Source organism: Sprattus sprattus, assembly GCF_963457725.1.
Source record: "Sprattus sprattus genome assembly, chromosome: 7".
NCBI classification, from domain to species: Eukaryota; Metazoa; Chordata; class Actinopteri; order Clupeiformes; family Clupeidae; genus Sprattus; species Sprattus sprattus.
In genome coordinates this window covers 17,334,591-17,340,590 of record NC_137926.1, presented here as the reverse complement: position 1 = coordinate 17,340,590, position 6,000 = coordinate 17,334,591, and the positions used below count along the sequence as shown (strand labels likewise).

General features: G+C 43.8%; 1 protein-coding gene across 1 annotated transcript in view; it reads left to right on the top strand.

Annotated features, from left to right (window-relative positions):
- Positions 1 to 6,000, top strand: part of bicd1a (bicaudal D homolog 1a) — a gene marked incomplete at both ends in the record, with an annotated part of 42,706 nt that overhangs the window by 16,613 nt on the left and 20,093 nt on the right. The window lies entirely within an intron of this gene.

The following is a 6,000-nucleotide window of genomic DNA, read 5'->3' as shown; positions in this document are numbered from 1 at the left end:
AACTGGTTAATTTGGTAAACTGGATAAATGTGCACAATATTATATACATAAGTTCTTCTTCAGGGGTCCAATGCACAACTGTATGTGCAGTCTGTCAGTATTGTGCCGATAGCCCTACGGGGATACTGGAGCATAAATGAGAATACTCACTGTTCCTATGGGTGCTGATTGCTCCAGCCGGGTGCAGACCTGTAAATATAATCAAGGAGATTTTAGGTGTCATTTGGGAACTCAATCCCCTGACTGCTGGACACTGCTGTCATTTCTTGATGAAACATGATGGTGGATGTGATTACTGTCTCCATGATTATGAAGCTTCCACTCCCGCACTTCCCTCACCCTAACAAACACACACACACACACACACACACACACACACACACACACACACACACACACACACACACACACAGACACACACACACACACACACACACACACACACACACACACACACACACACACACACACACACACACACACACACACACACACACACACACACACAGAGACCTGTACCTTTACTTTACTCAGCCATGTCCCCTAACGGACCATGCTTTAATTACAGCAGTGTTGGTTAGGTCACAGGGGGCGTTCAAATTGAAGTATAGAGATTAATTAAAGCCTCACCACTGCATCAGCCTACTTTCTCTCCCTTGGGAGGACACTTAATGAAACGGGAGGCGAACTCTTACCTTATACTGACTTACACTGAGTAGGAAAGATTTCAGCGTCGCACAGGTTCTAAGTAACTCCTAACTTCTATATGACCTTCGCTGTCACACACAGTTATGGTCTGTAATTTAGACAAACAGGCAATCAGCCACAGTGAGGAGTGATCAGATATGCTGTGGTACATTCTCTCTGACACAGATGATCACCTCCCGAAGTGAGTGTGTTGAGTAAACTGTAGACAGGGAGGAACCATGTGGAGGCCATGCTGCGACCATGCTGCGACCATGCTGTCACCATGCTGCCAGGCGTATGCAGGACCTGTGACGCACAGAAGCCGTAGCCTTAGTAGTAAAGAAGGAACATAAGGTGGTTGTTGTGTTTTGTGTACGGAACTAGGCTTCCGGGAGAGTAGTACCAGCTGAGAAACGTGTGGAGAAAAAACAAATCACACTCTTCACATGTGCTCTGTGTTCACAGATTGCATGTACTTGCAAAACAAAAATCATTCACGTCTGTTTAGCATAGGACTACTGAAAGCTCCTATGGAGAGAGAGAGAGAGAGAGAGAGAGAGAGAGAGAGAGAGAGAGAGAGAGAGAGAGAGAGAGAGAGAGAGAGAGAGAGTGAGAGGGGCTGGGCGAATAGAGGGAGAGACAGAAATGGGGGGGTGAATAGAGAGACAGAGGTAGGCTGAATGAATAGGGGGGGGGGCTGGGTGAATAGAGGGAGAGAGAAGGAGAGAGAGAGGCTGGGTGAATAGAGAAAAGAGAGAGAGAGAGAGAGAGAGGGAGAACACAGGAGAGATTGAGCAGAGGGACATGCTGTCCTGTGTGTGTTGAGAGTCCCAATGCTATTCTCTCGCACTTCACACAACAGGAAACAGATGGAGAGAAAGTAGGCTTAGAGCACACTCTTTTTCTCTCCATCCATCTCTCTCTCTCTCACTACCTCCATCTATCTCTCCTTCCCTCTCTCCTCTATCTCTCTGCTGGGAGCAGTCTTGTTATAAAACCATCTGCCTGTCCCATTGTGTATCCTGTCTCTATGGTCCTCCTGTCATGAGGCACACGTGAATAGAACAACGTCACAGCACTAGTCAAAGCGCTGAAGCTCACTCTATAAAAAGCACATCATAGTATTAGGGCATAGCATTGATCTGAGAGCATTTAGTGGGTTGAACTCGATGTAAACAATGAGTTAAGTCTTCACTTAATAAAGTACATGTTCAACATTTAAATATGTTGTTTCATTACAGTTACTTCAGGAAATATTTTGCATTTTATATTGTAAAACACTAGGAGAGTGTATCATTGTTTCTTGGACTAAAAACTAGCTTTCGCTATAAGTAAAGTTGGCTGAAAGCAATCAATACATTAACCAATTTAATGTGGGGAGAGCTTTTCAATTCAACATCACAAGGGCGTTAATTACCTAAAAGCCAGTGAGAGCCAGAGGGGACCCTGGAGCCTCCCAGCTGCTCCCCTTTGCATTTACAATGACAGGCCATTCACACCAGCGTCAGGATTAATCAACACGTTTTGTGTGCGGTTGGGCCAGGTTGGGCTGGGGTACCCTGGCCTGCCTTTCACTGAATCAGGGGCATGTTGATCATCACATGCCATAGCAACCAAGAGCCATGGAGACCATGAGAGAGAGAACAGAGGGTGAAGAAGAGAGACTTGAATAGAGGTTTGCTGTTGTTGTTGTTGCTACTGCTACTGCTGCTGTTGTTGGCCCATCCCCCTGTCTTTTACATATTTCTTTAACCAGATTACTTTGTACAAAGAACAGACCAAAGACTGTACATTGCCACACTCCTTTTAACCCCCTGCCTATAAATACGAGTACATCACTAACTCTATGCCCACATAATGTGGATCACTGCATCGCGTTTCTCATGAGTCACAGGAGACAATCCGAGGCCTCTGAGTCAGAGTGGAGAGTCATGCGGGGTGACGAGGTTCCTATGACCTCTGTTTGGGTTTAACAGTCCTCTCATTTCGTTTATTGTCATCGTTTATCAACCCCTTATACACTCAGCTTTTTTATTATGGATATGCACAATAATTATGATTATTCCACAAGTTGTTCCACTACATCTTTTCAGCGCACTGAATACATTACGCACATTTTAATTGAATGAATCACTGTTCTGTGCTCTCACACTTGAATATTGAATTGTAAGAAAGTATAAGTTCCTCGTTGACTATGTTTGTTGGATTACTTAAGGCGTTTGGTTTTGTATATTAGTTTTCTGCAAGCTCCTCTGGTCTCAGTGTTATCGTCTAGTGTGTGTGGATGCAATGCCATGGGCTCGGGGCTTGTTGCAGTCAAGAGGTAGCGTGAATGTGAGGATCATAAATGAGTTTGGTGTGTAGCTCACACACACACACACACACACACACACACACACACACACACACACACACACACACACACACATTGCACCCAAGGCCAGGTGGTTGTCCAGAACTGTGCCTGTGGACTGATCTAACATCAGTTGTCTACTCGTCATACGCTGATACGATCCATTATTAGAGTGAAAAAACTGATCAGAGATGTGTGTGCTGCTGTGTATGAGAATGGATTGACATAATTACTAATGATGAATTTGTTGGGGTTAGATATTAGTTTTACATAGTTGTTTGGTAGGATTTTATTTATTTACTTGGCTGAAACCCCCCTGATTTGAATGCTTTGTCAACATGCTCAAAGGGTTCATTAGACCCTTTTATTGAAAGTGAGATAGTGTGTAATGAGCATCAAAGCAGAGCTCTATTCCACTGCACACAGCTATTTCCATCCTCCAGGATAAGTATATTCTGCAGGGAAGTATGCAGAAGCAGAGGGCCTTTTGCGCATGATGAGCCAAAACCTCCCAAATGGCAACGATTTCACACGTCCCTCATAAATAATGCACTGTGGGCTTGTCTGTAATGAAAAGGGTTGCTTGTGTATGGAAAATCACCTCATTTTTAAGCAGGAGGCTCAGACTCCATTGAGGGTGTCTGCTCTTGGTGCCTGATTAAAAGTCTCTTTGCTTTCTTGAGGAATGCATATCTTTGGCATGATGAAAATGCCTGCAATTTGCTCCGGTCCCAAATAGATTCTATCTGGCGCTGCCCAGACACAGCCTTGTGAGTAAGATGCTGTTTGGATTGGGTAATGTTGTGCTTGCAGTGACACACACAAAGTCGTCCCTTAGGTTCAGATGTTTTGTATATTCTGTGGTTTAAGTGGTGTGGTCCAATTAGCCTTCATTATAGTACAGAACAGCAGGGGTGGGAATCACAGGAATCACACAAACTCACCATCCAATATTATCACAATATTTGTCTTACGATATCAAGGCATCACAGCAGAATACAATGCATGTTTGTCTTTTTAATAAAAAGAAACCATGTAAACTGTAAATGACCTATTTTGATGGAGTGTCTTGTTACTGCCAGTTATAACTGGTATGTGATGCTTTAGAAAACCAGGATGATTAAGTGAATAAAATAGTTTTAAGTGAATAAACAATGTGTCAATGTTCAGTCCCACCCTTAGTATCCAATGTTGAGATCACAGCTGTAGCCATGTCATGATGCATTAGTTGTAAGCGCTCCCTTGAGTATAATGCATGCTTTTATTTCTCATTAGCTTTCGAAGAAAGCATGAGTTTGATATTAATTCATTGAGAGGGCTACTCAGCAGGTGCTTGAAGCTGTCATCAGTGCCCTAGAATTGTCATGGCTATCAACTGTCTGTCACAGAAGAGGGCCCTTGTCAAGCCGGGTTTGGGCTCAATTTGTTCCATAGCCAGCCATTTAGGAATTGGCTGATGGCTATCATATATCAATTAGTGCAATACTCAGAAACTCAGCTGCGCTAAATGCTGCCATTTACGATTTCCTGTACAGTGGGTTGTAGAGGATAGGTTTTTCCTGTTTTTTGTTTTGGTAAATGTAGTGATTCACTTCATTTATTTTCAAAACCCATTTGCGTAGTGTGTGAAGAGTAATTGGAGAGTGTGTGTGTGGGTGGATAATCTTGTTGTGGCTGGAGTTTTTGACTTTAGGAGGACTCTGTGGAAGTGTGGTGGTTGTGGTTGTGTTGCCTGACTTCCTCTGTAACAGCTGTTGCCTCTTCAGTAGATCCGTCGTAATGAGTTTCAGAGTTTGTGTTGTTCTCTGTTAGACTGTGCACAATCCTTAAACTCTAAACCTCCACTGTGAGAAGTAGGAGAAGCAGCTAAAGACAAACATTAGCAATGCACTCTTATGGTGGCCATGGAGACAGACCATCCAGTCATTTGAATATCAGATCAAAAAGTGACTTACTCTCCTTCTGACACCATTGACACCCATGGTCTCACACAAAATGAGCTTAAATGTTGGAGCTAACGTTTTTTTTAGAAGCCGGTAAACAAACACCACAAGAGTACAAAGGAGCATTTTGTTAGCAGGTTATGTAATTGGCAATGAGGATATATTGAGTCTTAATTAAAAAATGATGTATGGCTCAGTCACAGATGCAAAATCCAGCCAGCAGTACAAAGCTTCACCTTCAGAAGATCAATTATGCCCCAGCAACTATTAAGCTGATGCTACACACAGCGTTCAGATCTGACACATACAAAAAGCACCCCCCCCCCCCCCCCCCCCACACACACACACCCCCACCCCTTATCATCTCCATTCCCAGGTCTCTGTGGCCCCCACTGCCCTGCTGTCGGAGACTGTTAATAAGAGCTCACGTCTACCAATCAAGGAGGGGGGGATTCTTTTGTCATGACACGCCGGATTCTGCGCTGCGTGAAAACCTGTGTCAGGAGAATCGGAACAGAGTTAGTATTGATCAGGAGCGGGGAGCTGAAATATCATCGTTCTTACCTTGAGGAGTTCACACAAGCCAGGCACCACAGCCACCAGAGAGGAGGGGGGAGGGGGGTTAAGGTTTAATTGATTGAAGTGAATATAATGGGGCTTGGTTGTTAAAATAGTTTGACAGTTAATTAGTTAGTCATCTGAAGAGTGTAAAAGAGTTGCAGGTTGAAAGCCTAGAGAACCTTGTGCATAAATAGAACCATGGGAAGACTCAGATAACAGCGTACTCTTGGCCCAGTGTATCGTTCTCAGACGGGATCTCAAAGAAAGAAAAAAAAGCTTTCCATCCATCCTCAGCCTGTGATCTCAAATGTCTGATGAGTTTTCATTTTTCTAAACATTACTGATATCTCCATGCTAATTAAGAGGAATAATTGTGTTCATTTATTGCAGGCTGCCTGAATCACACACACACTGATCAGCTGCACACTTCCATTCATACGCCTCCGTCAGTGGCGC